This window comes from Echeneis naucrates, chromosome 24, assembly GCF_900963305.1.
Source record: "Echeneis naucrates chromosome 24, fEcheNa1.1, whole genome shotgun sequence".
Taxonomy (NCBI): domain Eukaryota; kingdom Metazoa; phylum Chordata; class Actinopteri; order Carangiformes; family Echeneidae; genus Echeneis; species Echeneis naucrates.
In genome coordinates, this window is record NC_042534.1 from 7,625,702 (window position 1) to 7,639,389 (window position 13,688).

General features: G+C 42.3%; 1 protein-coding gene across 1 annotated transcript in view; it reads right to left on the reverse strand.

Annotated features, from left to right (window-relative positions):
- Nucleotides 1–9,401, reverse strand: part of fut8b (fucosyltransferase 8b (alpha (1,6) fucosyltransferase)) — a 74,092-nt gene extending 64,691 nt beyond the window's left edge. The window contains exon 1 of the mRNA XM_029496400.1: nt 9,198–9,401. The gene's annotated coding sequence lies outside the window, so the exon portion shown is untranslated. The remainder of the gene's footprint in view (nt 1–9,197) is intronic.
- Nucleotides 9,402–13,688: the final 4,287 nt, after the last annotated feature.

Here is a 13,688-nt window from a genome sequence, read left to right on the forward strand (position 1 = left end):
CCCCATCAGGAGCTCTTATATCTGACTGGCATGTTGTTACTGCTCTCCCAGACCACAGGTAAAATTGAGCAGTGGCTCTGCCAAGTGGGACCTTTAAAGGCCCCTTTGCAGTAATGGCATTGGCAATAAGGAGCATTGCGTTTGTGGTAGAGGATGACAAAACAACACCATGAAAAGAGAGGGAGGGGAGGAAATGACACTGTGCACGCAACAGCCTTAGGGCTACATGACAGGCATGTCAGATGCAAATAGTCTCATGCTGATTTGCCAAAGGCTTTCCCTTTGGTGAATGCCACTGCTGCCACTCTAATAAATACGCAGAGATGAATGAGGGGCATCAGCAAGCTTGTAAAGGTGGCATTACACAGAAAAGGGAAGTGATGATGTCGTAAGGCAAAGGTTGCTTATGAATATGACTTGGAGGTTATTAGAAGTATCACGTTTGAATAAGAGGTCCTGCCAGGTTCACTGTTTACAGTCGCAGTTAATTTTAAGCCAGTTTATGACACAAGCTGAAAATAAACCAAAAATTAACAAACAGCAAAAAGGGACAATAAGAGGGACAGAGGCAAACAAATGAGTAGGGAAAAAAAGGGAAGCTGTCAGTGTCTCAAAGGTACCTCACCAGCTACTTTACTCTCCACTACGCTCCACTGTACTAGTCATTAGCGTTATGCTAAGGTAGACCACATCATGTAGAGTGATGGTTCCACTTTGGGTTTTGTACACCACACGTTTTCCATTGCAGCACAAGCAGAGGATGTAAAACAGAAAGACGTTACTTATATAGCAAATGTAACAAAAATGGTAGTGGTCAGGGGATGACCTGCGATAATGAGAGGAACTAGAAAATATACAAGCTCAATTTACCCTCAACATTATGGCTTCTGTGTTAGCAGAAATACCACAATTATTTATTTCAGAAGTGATGCAGAACTGACTCAATCAATTTGCAAGGAAAAACTCTTGGCAACCATTGGGGTCTGCGTTGGCTTGATAGCATCAGGTTATGGTGGCTTGGAAAAGTATTCATACCCCTTGAACTTTTCCACATTTTGTCACGTTACGACCACAAACATAAATATATTTTATTGGAATTTTATGAGAAAGACCAGCACAAAGTGGCACACAAAGAAAATTATACATGAAAAATATGCAATTACATATGGGTTGTTTTTTTTTTTCATAAAAAAAACTGAAAAGTGCAGTGTACAAAAGTATTCAGCCTCCTTTTCTCTGACTGCAACCAATTACCTACAGAAGTTTCCTGATGATTGCTGAATGATTGCATGTTAACCTAATGACTAAATAGTCAACCTGTGTGTAATCTGATCTCAGTAGGAATACAGCTGTTCTGTGACGGCCTCAGAGATTTGTTAAGAGAATATTGGGGAGCAGACAGCATCATGAAGTCCAAGGAACAAACCAAACAGGTCAGAGATAAAGTTGTGGAGAAGTTTAAAGCAGGGTTAGGCTATATAAAGATTTTCCAAACTTTGAACATCTCACGAAGCACTGTTCAATCCATCATCCGGCAATGGAAAAAGTATGGTGCAACTGCAAACCTACCATGACACGGCCGTCCACCTAAACTTACAGATCAAAAAGGGAGAGCACTGATGAGAGATGCAACCAAGAGGCCCATGGTGACACTGGACGAACTGCAGAGATCCACAGTTCAGGGGGTGAAATCTGTCCACAGGACAACTATTGGTTATGCAATGCACAAATCTGGCCTTTATGGAAGGGTGGCAAGAAGAAAGCCAATGTTAAAAGAAAACCATAAGAAGTCCCGTTTGCAGTTTGCCAGAAGCCATGTGGGGGACACAGCAAACATGTGGAAAACGGTGCTCTGATCAGATGAGATTAAATATTGAACTTTTTGGGCTGTGGCAGAAAGCTAACACTGCCCATCACTCTGAACAAACCACCCCCAGTGTCAAACATGGTGGTGGCAGCATCATGCTCTGGGGGCGCTTCTCTTCAGCAGGGGTATGAATACTTTTGCAAGCCACTGTAATTCAGACTAGACTACTACACCTGCACATTCCCTATATGACCAGGCCAAGCAAACCACAAGCTGTTTCCAATCTGTACTACAAGGCCTGAAAAAAGTGCAGTGTCATACAATTCAATATCTATCGTGCAAAACATGGGGATAATAAAGTCATTAGAACAAAATCAATAACTGAAACGTTAGGAATGAGATTTTTCTGACAGACAGAACTTCCTAATAGAAAGAAATGCCATTAAGTAACAAAAGGGCAACATCACTGAGAGTTTGAAGCTCCTACAAATGCTTCATGAATGTTTAATGGATATAAACTCAAATCTATTCTTCAAACTCATTGCAGCTGGAATAAATGTCAAAATTAAGTTGATGTATGTTCGTCCTCAAGTACAAATTCATGGCAACTCACTGATAGAGCCTGTATGGTCTGTGATCCCTCAGAAAGTTCCCTGAAAGTTCAATTTTTGAAAACTTCAGAATTGTCCAATGTACTGCTGCATACAATTAATAACCAGATGTGTCTAATTTGCAGCATCTCTCTTTTCTGTTAATAATTTTATCTCTGTTTTATACTATACTGCCCTGATCATCTGCTCATGTCCTTGATTAAACCCACCTCAGCCCTAAAGGAGGGCTGTAAGAAAAGAATGAAGAACAAACCACCCTCAGATACTCTTACACTGTTGAAGATCAATATGTGATTAACAATGCACTCCAGGAGTCGTTCTGCAATTGTTATAATTACTGTTTTGTTGTGCCCACTTTCCTTCAGCCTTCCTTGTCTAATTTGACTTCAGTTAGTGATTTCCTATATTTCCCAGAGTGCTTTTCAACAACCCCCAGAGAAAAAGGCTTGACAAGTTCAATGGAACAAACTGTTTATTCAGCTGTGGGTTATAGACCTGTAGTAGAAGAGGGGGAAAAAATCATAACAGATCTTTTTTCAGTTGAGAGCATTATGTGCTTAAGTTAGAACACATAATGTCTTGTAGCTGCACTGCACTCCAGTCAGTTGAGGATACTCGGAGAATGTTTTGCTGTCTGATTAACCATACATTTCCACAATCATAATAGTTAATCATTATTTAAAAGTTTAAATTGATTCTGAGGGTTCTATGTGTGATTGACATTACACCTCTGCCATTTAGCAATTCATTGGTTCCTGAAACTAATCACCACCAACTACCATTATTTTTTTACATTTTTAATATTTGGTACAAGAACTAAATAAAAGATTTGGCAGATGTTGGCAACTTGGTATTAGGCCCTCTATCCTTCTGTTCTGTAAAGTGGATATTTGTATCTGCAGCTGCTGGATGCAGATTTTGTTGCATAATCACAGTGTCATTGCTATCTGATTGCTACCCTGCTGTCTTCCAGAGCTTCATGCTCAGCCAGGTGACAGAACTCCTGCAACAGAAATCCAATTAGGCCAATCCTCTGCGATCCCTGACAATCCTCTCAGCCTCCATACACCGCCAACTATCAGTACACATACTGCACATGCCAAAGACACTTGCAATTAACTCTTTGGTAGATATGGAGATAGACACAAGCACATTGACCACATCATCTCCAATGAACTTGGCAGATCCAGTGGAGTGGGAGGGCAGCTGCTAACTGGAACATTGAATCCCCTACAGCTAAGAGGACTCTACAGTGTAGCTGACCCTTCATTTTGACCTCTCAGTAGAGGTCACATGAATTTACCCCATGGGGGGTCAATGGTAGAAAATAAAAAAACAAAGCAAAAAATAAATAAATAAAAACACAAGAAAACCTCCCCCGACCCCCACCATGGCAAACAAACCCTTCAGAAACCAGGAATGGCAACAATGACATAAATAAACCCCCTGCCTGAGACTAAAAGATAATGCAGACCTTTCATCATGGTCCAGGTTACACTTTCCAGGAGCCTGGGGTTGAACTCTCTTTGGACCTGTGTGGAGGTCATATGCAGGGCACCCAGTACTGGCCAGTACTGGATCAGATACAACTGGCTCAATAGAGGCCATTCAATCAGTCTCATTTGGTTAGTTAGAGGTGGAGAGGCTGCTGGAAATTTGGACTTCCTGTGGAAAACAGAATAATATCTGGAAACCCCTGTGCAGAGGCAGGCCTGTCACACAACCTTTCTACCCAAGAGTGGGAGATGCACCCATTCTGTCAGAGGAGCTCAAAGTCTTGTTCTGTGTGTACGCCTTCATGGGCTTGTGCATTCTGTGTTCTGGTCGCGAAATGAATTTGGGCTATTGTCGCTCTGATCCTAATGGCCAGCATCTGGCTCTCTGGCTCCCTTTTTCATTTTTTGGGGTGGGGTTTGAGAGAGTCTGGTGATCTGACACTGCCTGTGCCTCAAGCTGCACAGCTGTCCCGATTACTACCTCTGCCTTCACTCCTAATTTTCCCTCCTTACCCATCTGCTGCTCCTATATTCCAAACTCCATCTCATCCATCTGTGGAAGCAGCTACTGTGGGTTTGTGCATTCAGCGGTGTCTCATGCCAGAAAGAGGCCCTGAGACACTTAAATAGGTTTGGATCCTATTTTAAGTCAGAAGTTGTAGGGTACATTAGACCTGGACAGTGCCTTTTGCCAGGCAGCTGAAAATTTTTAGCAGCATCTCTGAATCCTTCTAGCCCTCCCTGTCTGCTCTGATCCTGGCCTGAGCGGGACTCAGAGAGGCTTACACAGCTATTTGATGGGCCATGAGCACTGAATATCAGGGGATTTTTATCAGTAGGTGGGTGGTCGTTTGGCAAGAAGTGTGGGGGGGCTCATAGCGTCCCACAGTGAGCCGCTCAGCAAATTCAATTGAGATAATAATTCTCATAGGGTGTCATACCCATGTGAATTCAGTTCCTCCCTAACAGGAGGCGCCACAATTGTTTTAATGCCAAGCATTCACAGAGCCTGTGAAAAACTAGAATATATAGAGCATGTCCATAAATACAAATTAATGTAAAGGAACAAAAAAAGGCTGTGCAACAAGGGGCACTTACCTCCCTCCAACTGCAAAGATATAAAAAAAAAAAAGGGAAGGGAAGACATTTAAGTGCTGCATGTGGATGAGTACATGCCTAATTCTGGATGGCTCCAATGAGCCGAAAAGAAATGTCGTAAGACCTGCTTCCCTTCTCGGGAAAAAATCAGCAAAAATCAAGCACACTTTGGCTAAGTGTGCACACATGCGCAAATACACGTGCGCAAGTGAGTGCACCCCAGACTGGCCAGCACCCCCTACAGTGCCAAACAAAGCTCGGGTAACAAACTCTGAGGGATAGTTCAGGTCAGGATCTCCGACTGGTCACAGTAACAATAAGAGAGATAGGGTGCACTTCAAGCTACCCCTCAACCCAAACATTGCACACATTCAAACATCCTCCAAACCCACTCTAGACAGCTATGGCTAAGGCATTATGTGATCTAAGTCCAGCTCCTACACAAATCCAATCTGATGCTGCATGGCTATGGGGCCAAGTTCCTATTGTGTCTGTCTGACTGAATTCCTTTTCAGATCTCCCCTTCTCCAACCCTGTCTTTAGACATTCAGCTGAGTAAGACAGGTAGACAAGCAGTGAGGCATTTAGACAGGCAGAGAACAGGGCAGACCTGCTGGGGTCTTTTCTTTTTCTGCTGCTGGAGAATGCTATCAGACTGCATCAGGCTAGCCTGCTCAAGCTGAGCTCCAGCAGCTTCACAGCCCAACCTGCTTTCTCCATGGAAACCTGCCCCATACTCGTTCTGTGATTGGCTTGTACGATCACTAGACAGACACTCTGTCTTACAATACAGATAATAATGGCCCTCCGTCAGGATGAGAGCAGGATGAGAGTGATGGCACAAAGGCCTTTTTCCTACAGATCCTGCCCTTTAGAAAGGCTGCATTCTGTAAGCTCACAGAAACTAAGGGACAACAGGTATGTTGTTGCACATGGGTGGCACTTGATTAGCGCTATAATCAACACCTTAATGCACAACATATCATTAACATTCTCCATAAAGTCATTAACATCTTAATAGGTCGATGAATATTTTCATATCTCTTTGCGGGTGTCTTGAAAAGCCAGAGGGCAGAGTAGAGAGAAAACACCAAACTCCAGTCTCACATGATAAATGCCAGCCAAATGCCAGCACTGGACATACAGTGATTGCTCACTGAACCATGTGCATGAACCAGCTATTCCTTATCTTTCTTGTCTTGACTGACAAAGTCCTTTCATAATGGGGCTTTGAAATAGTTGTTTGTCTATGTATCCTTGTATACCAATTTCAATCTTTCCATTCCCCAAAGTAGGAACAACAGAAGCAAAAGCTCCCTTTTAATCACTTCTGCTCTATTTACAATTTATTATCTGGAATGTGAGAGCAGAAATACACTGCACAGAGATTAACAATACCAACTAAACAATGCTACCAGATGAGCCTTCCTCTTTTGGTAGCATTGTTTGTGCAGCGTGCTACAAGCGTTGTTGTGTCTTGCATAGCCTCTTCACTTCAAAATGTGTTGTTTGTTTCCTGCACAGCTCTATTCAGCCTTCTCTTCTCATCCATCCAACGTTCTCTTGAAAAAAAAAAAAGAAAAAAGGGATATATCTGGGACAACAGGGTGCAAAAAGGGGATGTATACACAGCGCACTGAAGCCAATATCAAGCATTATACACACACTGTACACTGAGCCAAAACACTGTGATGCTTGAAATTAGAATGGCTTTTCATGCAAACAGGCGCTTCCTGCGCAGGTGACAGGCTGTTATTGCAGCCAGAACTGAAATGAAAAACAAATCCAAGTGCTATTTTAAATACAACTCCACTTGCCAGTAGATTGTTGCACAAAACCAAACGGAGGAATGATTCTTGCCACGTGACAAATGTGCTGTTTTAAATGAATATAAAACCATATAATCAGTCAATGTCCATTTCTGCTCACTGCAATGCATCTAACCTCTTCGGCAGAGCAACACTAATAAGTCTAATGAACTCATTACTCAAGAATGAAGACAGACAGCGTGACGCATGGAAAGTGGATGTACAAAGAACAGAGACAGTGTAACGAAGGATTGGGAAAGAGAAAATAGATCTGCTGAAGTGAGGGGGTGTTACTTGCTACTAGAAAGCACAGCATCGTGTATTATAGATGCAGTATCATGTGCTACAGGCACATGATACTGCCCTACAGTACTACAGTGCTACAGTAGCTACACAGTTGCAAATGCAACATTACTCCAATTAAATCAACTCAACACCAGAAACAACACATTCTGGAGGGAATTCGGCAAAAGCTGTCAAACCTGCCAAGTAAATTTCCAGGGTTAGTTTGAGTGTTATCACTACCGTTTGATTTAAGTGCTTCATCAAAAATTATGCAGCCGAAAATTAACTGCTCTGATGTTATTATTTGCGCGAGCCTGATATAAATGGGTCCAACTGTGGCTATGCCTATTCATTCCAAAAATGGCCAAGCCCAGATCAAAGCATGAGTCACTTTTCTTTATGTAAAATAATTGCCCCCTGACACTTTAAAGCAGTTCAAATTCAAACGGGTGTCTATCTCAAGCAGCACAGTCCCTGGGACTGGAATCCAAGACAGCGCTCCCTTACCGTGGCATAGACTGCTGTCACTGCAATATATATGCCTCTTTACTTATTCATGAATGGTTTAGGGCTACTAACTCAATCAATCTAGTTTCAGTTACCAACTGTGACTTTCGTAGACAACATTAATGATGCATTAGTCCTCCATAGGTGTCGAGGTTCTATCAAGTCAGCAACCACAATTCAAATGAGTACAACACTTGGGCATTTTGACTGCAAATGGATCAAAATTTGGGGATAACTTTGGCACCGCACACCACTATGACTTAATCATTTTCTGTCTACGAATATGCTGTGAAACAAAAGAAACATCCCATGGAGCTTCACAGTTCAAACATGTCTTGTATCTGCAGCAGATATCAACTTATACGACACAGTACAACAAAACAAAAGGAAGCAATGCTCAGTCAATACAAACATAGCTCACTCTTTTTCACTTTCGTCTGTCATATTAAATCGTTTTGTAAAAAATAAAAAAAAATTGTCAACAGTTCCTCAATATGCATTTGATTTACCACATGTGCCAAATGGTGGCACTTTTACAACTCCATGAAGGCATACATCTCCAGATGGGCGCGCCTGCTGGAGTGTGAACCTCCAGCCTTCCCACCACCAATGTCAGTCATCTGAACAGGACCACAAACACAACTGTGTGTGTGTGTGTGCGCTACCATCCATATGATCCTTAGGGATCTATAGTGTGCGTGTGATGGGGAGGGAATGGGTCTGTATGAGCCATTTTATTTCATGATCACCTATCAGGGAGGACTTTATTACGGTCAAACTAAAAACCCCCAGATGCAGCGAACGAAACGCACCACCTGGCTGTGCAGATTATTACAGAGCCATCCGGAAACCGGCGGCGACACGCAGACAGCTTCGTCTGCTCTCCACATTCAACACAGCCGAGGAGAAGTCGCCGGTGGATGCACGCCGGGGCGCGCGCACACGCACTTGTCAAACACCTCCAGTGTCATGTGTCTGTGTGTCGGCGGTGTGCGCGCCGGGGGTTGGAGGTCAAACGCATTTCTCTCACATATAAACCGTGTGAACTCACACAATACCGCAAAAAAACAAAAAAAAAAAAAAAAAAAAAAAGCCCCAAAACGCAGCTAGCTGCTCTGGGCTACTGGCTCCTAGCCCTGTTGATGCCTTTAGCCTCGGACTGATTCCGCTTTGAGTCCCGGTCCATAGTCCGGTCCAGGTGAGCCTCCTCCGGTCCGGGAGCGGGGCTCATGGCAGACCGGACCCGGACTCACTAAGCGGACACAATGAGAGCTCTAATTGTTGCTGAAAATGTCCATTTTGCCTCCCTTTCAGCAGCCAAAGAGGACGCGGGTTAGTTTATGTGGATGCGACGTAGGTTAAGTACCGACCCCGCCGCTCAGCAAGAGGCGGGTCGATAATAACGGCGTAGCCGGCGCGGATGTAGCGGGGTCGGGCACACTCCGCCTGCTGTGACCGTTATCTGGTCACCGTGAGCTCGGCAGAGACGCAGTCAACAGGCCGGGATGTAGCGGAGGAGTCTTCGGGCTCGGCTCTTCCTCCGTCGCTACATTTCCGCCATGCAGGCGCAGTTAATATCACCCACCTTGTCATGATACGGCGGCTTCCAGCGGCATCCGAGCGGGGCTGCGGAGGCCCGGACTGACAGAGGAGGGGTGCTCCAGGAAAAGTGAGGGGAAGGCTGCGGCGGAAACAGGAACTGGGGGTGCCCGGCTCTCCGAATACGGCAGTCCAGGCTGCTCCGTGGGGATCTGCTGGACGGCCGGTGTCACAGCAGACTGGAGCTGGAGGGAGCTCCACATCCTGTCGGGGATTTCCAAAATAATGGCCCGTGTGATTCGAGAACTGGTTGAGTTGGTTCCAAGTTCAATGAACAGAATAGTACGTCACAATGAAGTTATTAAAATAAATTATGATTGAGCTCACAGTCCAAGATGAATTCAGTAAATAAAAGGACGAATTATTATATTTTTCTAATAGTTGTTGTATATTTGTCTAATAAAAACAATAGATTTTTCCTATCTGGTACTTGTTGGCCTATTATATTTGTTATTATATGAGCATAATAAATCACCCACACAGTCTTTTTATCTATGCCTAAATAATGAATGACTTATTTAATTATCTCTTTCAAGGTCAAGGTCAAATGTATTTATATAGTACATTTAAAAATGACCAGAGTTGACGAAAGTGCTTCACAAGTGTAAAAGCTAACATAATACAGAACTATAGGGCAAACACACACAAACAAAAAAAAACCGTGTGATGTCAAGATGTGAAAGGTACATACAAAAAGGTACATTCTTATTTCTTATCTATTCCTTAAATTATACCGAAGGTTAGGAGCAGCCACAGAAAAAGCTCTATTTTTCAGTCTGGATCTGGGACCTCGAGCAACATCTGACTAGATGGCCTCAAAACTGACAGGTGAGTGAAACTTTTGTTTCATTATTCTCTTCTTCAGTGACTGAACATCCAGAATGTAAAAACACATTCACTTCTGCATTTTTAATGGGTGCGTGTGTGTGTGTGTGTGTGTGGGCATGGTTACTTTCCTTTCGGTTTCCAAGCTTTGCTATAGGGATTAGTATGAACTATAACAAGAAACTTGTTTGGTACATTTATTTTGGAGGCACGCTGGTGCGACTTCCGGCTGTGGTTGGCTGGCTTGACTCCTGGCTGATGCAGATCCTGGCCGGGGTTGGATCGAGCCGACGCTGCAGTGCGCACACCAGCGTCAGGTCTTTGTACTGCAGGGGGACTCATACGCTGACAGAGCCGGTGCCACCGAGGCGAGGGCACAACCCCATCACCCCCATCACCTCCATCCCCTCCAGGGATGGCACGCTGTTCGACCTTCAGTCTGCCACAGCACAGGTGCAGGGTAGAGTCTTCTGGGCTATAACACAAAGCCACACTAACCACCACTGTGCAGGAGCAGCTCCATTACTCATCAGTTATACCACTAATGGTTTCAAACACACTTTGCTCAACATAACCAGGGTAGTTCAAATTCTTCTCGTTTGACTGATAAGAGAAAATAAATAGCTTTGATCGCCAACATGTGTGTTGTTGCTGTTTTTTTTTTTTTACTCTATCTTGATAAACTTGTGAATTTGAATATGTCTGGTCATAAAAGACAAACTATCCCGTGTTTAGTTTTCACCACATGGTCTATTTGATTGTTATTTTATTGTAATTATTTGTAATATTATGGCATCACCGTATCACAACTTGTCATGTAAAAAATGCTTTCAATTTCTTAAAACATGGAAAAGGGCTGACTTGAGCATTATTTCCAAAAAAGGCATTTATGGTTTGCATGTGATAACAAGTAAAGTCAAACAAAGGTGTGTGAGGGAAAAGCAAAACAGAAACTGAAGGTGTCATCATAACAACCTTATTGTTCAAATGAAGAAAGTTCCAGCACAGCGGGGTGGGATAACATCCTAATATCTCAGTATCTGGGAAGTAAAAGTTTTTGCAAAGTTTTTTGTGCCTGTATGACTTTCACTGAGAGTCTGCATGAGTAAATTCAAAAGTAATCCAAGGGCATTAACTGCTATTGTCAGGTATACATTGAAGTATTTGTTGTCTTTAATTCACTGTTACAACCATGCATGACAGTTTATTGATAAGTTTGTTTTGTATACACTATGAAGATTACACAATTCTTGTGAAAAACTCATCTATTCGGCACATGTTTGTGTATTGTACCTGAGTGTATTCAGGGCTCAACCCAACGCATCAGTCACACTGCTATAAGCCACTGTACAGGCTCAATATAATCACACTCTGCAGTCTCCTCTGAAGACCTGCTTATTCAGTTATTCACTGTCACGGTTCAGGCTACATGACATTCATTTTAATTTGAACTGGTCAGCTTCATTCAACAGACGTTCATCAACTTCAAATTAACCTCACTAAGTAAGCCAACTGCTCTGCTGTACCTTAAGTGGCATATCGATGCAGTGGCTGATGTTTGGTGTGTAAAAACATAAATTTCTATGCACACCGTTGTTACACAGATCTGTGTAACAAGCACAGGCTGTGTGTGTGTGTGTGTAGTGTATGTATATAGATAGCTGCTGCATAACTGTAAATAGGCTTCAGGTAGCAATTTATTGTCCAACATCTAATTTACTGTGCTACTCTGTTTGAACTACTGTATATGAATGTTTTTTCGAACCGCCCACATCTCCCCACCCCCTTCAGACTCACTTGAGAATTAAGCCACTAAATCTAATTCATAATACCCAAAGGCTTTTTCATTTGTTGTTGCTTCAAAATCCATCTTTGAAAATATCCTGCTTGCCTGAGAGAAGTCTCACTCCTGTGGCGAGGAGCTGAATCACAATAATAACCCCCACCTGCTTTTAGCACACAAATATTTTCCATCTTACTTAGTCAGTGGGTCCAGTTCCCAAAGCTGATGCAGTACCGCCATCACGTGGTGCAGAGAACAAGGTGCACTGTATCAAAGGGAGGAGGTGATGGATAAGACTGAGGCATAGCTTAGAAGGGGAAGAATGCTTCAAATATGGCCAAGGAGTCTTTTCAATGATTTTTTCCACCATCAAATAAAATCATCCTGATGGTAAGGCACACCCTTACACTTCTGACCACACACACAAGAGACTTTTGACTGTTTGCTGTGTTAACATCATTATCATCTGTGTTCTCAGCAGGGTGGAGACAGCTCGATCACTCCTGACCTTCTTTGTCTTTTTTTAACTTTTCGGATTGAGATACTGAAGCAGAATTTCTAAAAGGGAACACGGGTGCTTTAGTCATTTGAGGAAAAAGCCCAGGAGGGGAGTCACGGAACCACCACAAATTATACTGAGTCACTTTGTATGCAAATATAACCCGATAATCAGATGAGACTGTGGTGTCATTGCCTGAAAAAATTTTGTGGAATTTAGAGGTCTGTAAGCAGCTTTTCACAAATGCACTTTGGGGCGAGTGTCACTTTTCATGCTATAAAATACATCTCATGCTATGAAACTAACAAAATGGAACAGGATAATTAAAATATTATTACCGTATCATTAGAGTACTGACATTCATTTGTAATACTCAGGAAGGAATTCACCATCATGCCACCAATAAAGCTTTTTAAAATGTATTCTGTGCCACCAAACATTTTATGAAATTTGTGACAATGGGAACATTTTAATGAAGAAAATCTATTTCATGGGCAGTCTGGTGCTGAGTAGTCCAAGAGCTTATTATTCATGAAATGTAATTGCAACATACTGACTTCCTTGCTGGCTCGGGCAGTTTGGGGGGTGAAGAGCATTTTGGGGATAGTAACTAACATCCAATGCCTTTGAAAAGCATAGTGAGGAATAAATATTAAACTGAGTAGCAATAGACTGGAATCATAAGTATGAACCATCTGTTCATATTTTAAAATAGTTTTTTTGAAACAACCACTGAGATGAATTCTAATCTTCATGACATTTGAAGCCTGCTTCAGTCTTGTTACCCGCAAATAGTTTTACTTGTGCTAATTTTGGCTATTATAGATCATATCAGTAAATCATGAGGCATAACCTGCCTTGTCTAATGAGCAGCAGGAGCTTTGACCGGTATGGCCTCAGTAAAAACTATCTTAGTTATGTTTGGAAGGTAACTACCGCTTAATGGCATGCTGATATTAAGCTCATTTATAAATATTAATCTGTGGAATGAAAAGCTTTCGAGTGACTGAGCCCCTTTAAAAAACTGTAATGTGCTGTTTGTGCAGAAGTTAAACTTTTATAAATGAGAATACTAGAATGGCTTATTTGCTGGCATTGAAATTCCAAACTAAAAGTCATAATGAATTTTGGACTGGTACCTTTAACCTCTAATGTTGAAGTGAAAGTGGCAAAGATGGAATTGTTCATTTGGAGGAGGACCATCAATACGACTCATTTAAGCACAGCATGTGCTGGCATCTTGACACAAACTGAAAGAAGAAATCTTGGGACTCAGTGGGACCTTCCTGAATAAGTAAAGGCTAAATTCATAAAAAAAAAAAAAAAAAAAAAAAAAAAAAAAAAAAATTCAATTGCAGCTAATGACAATA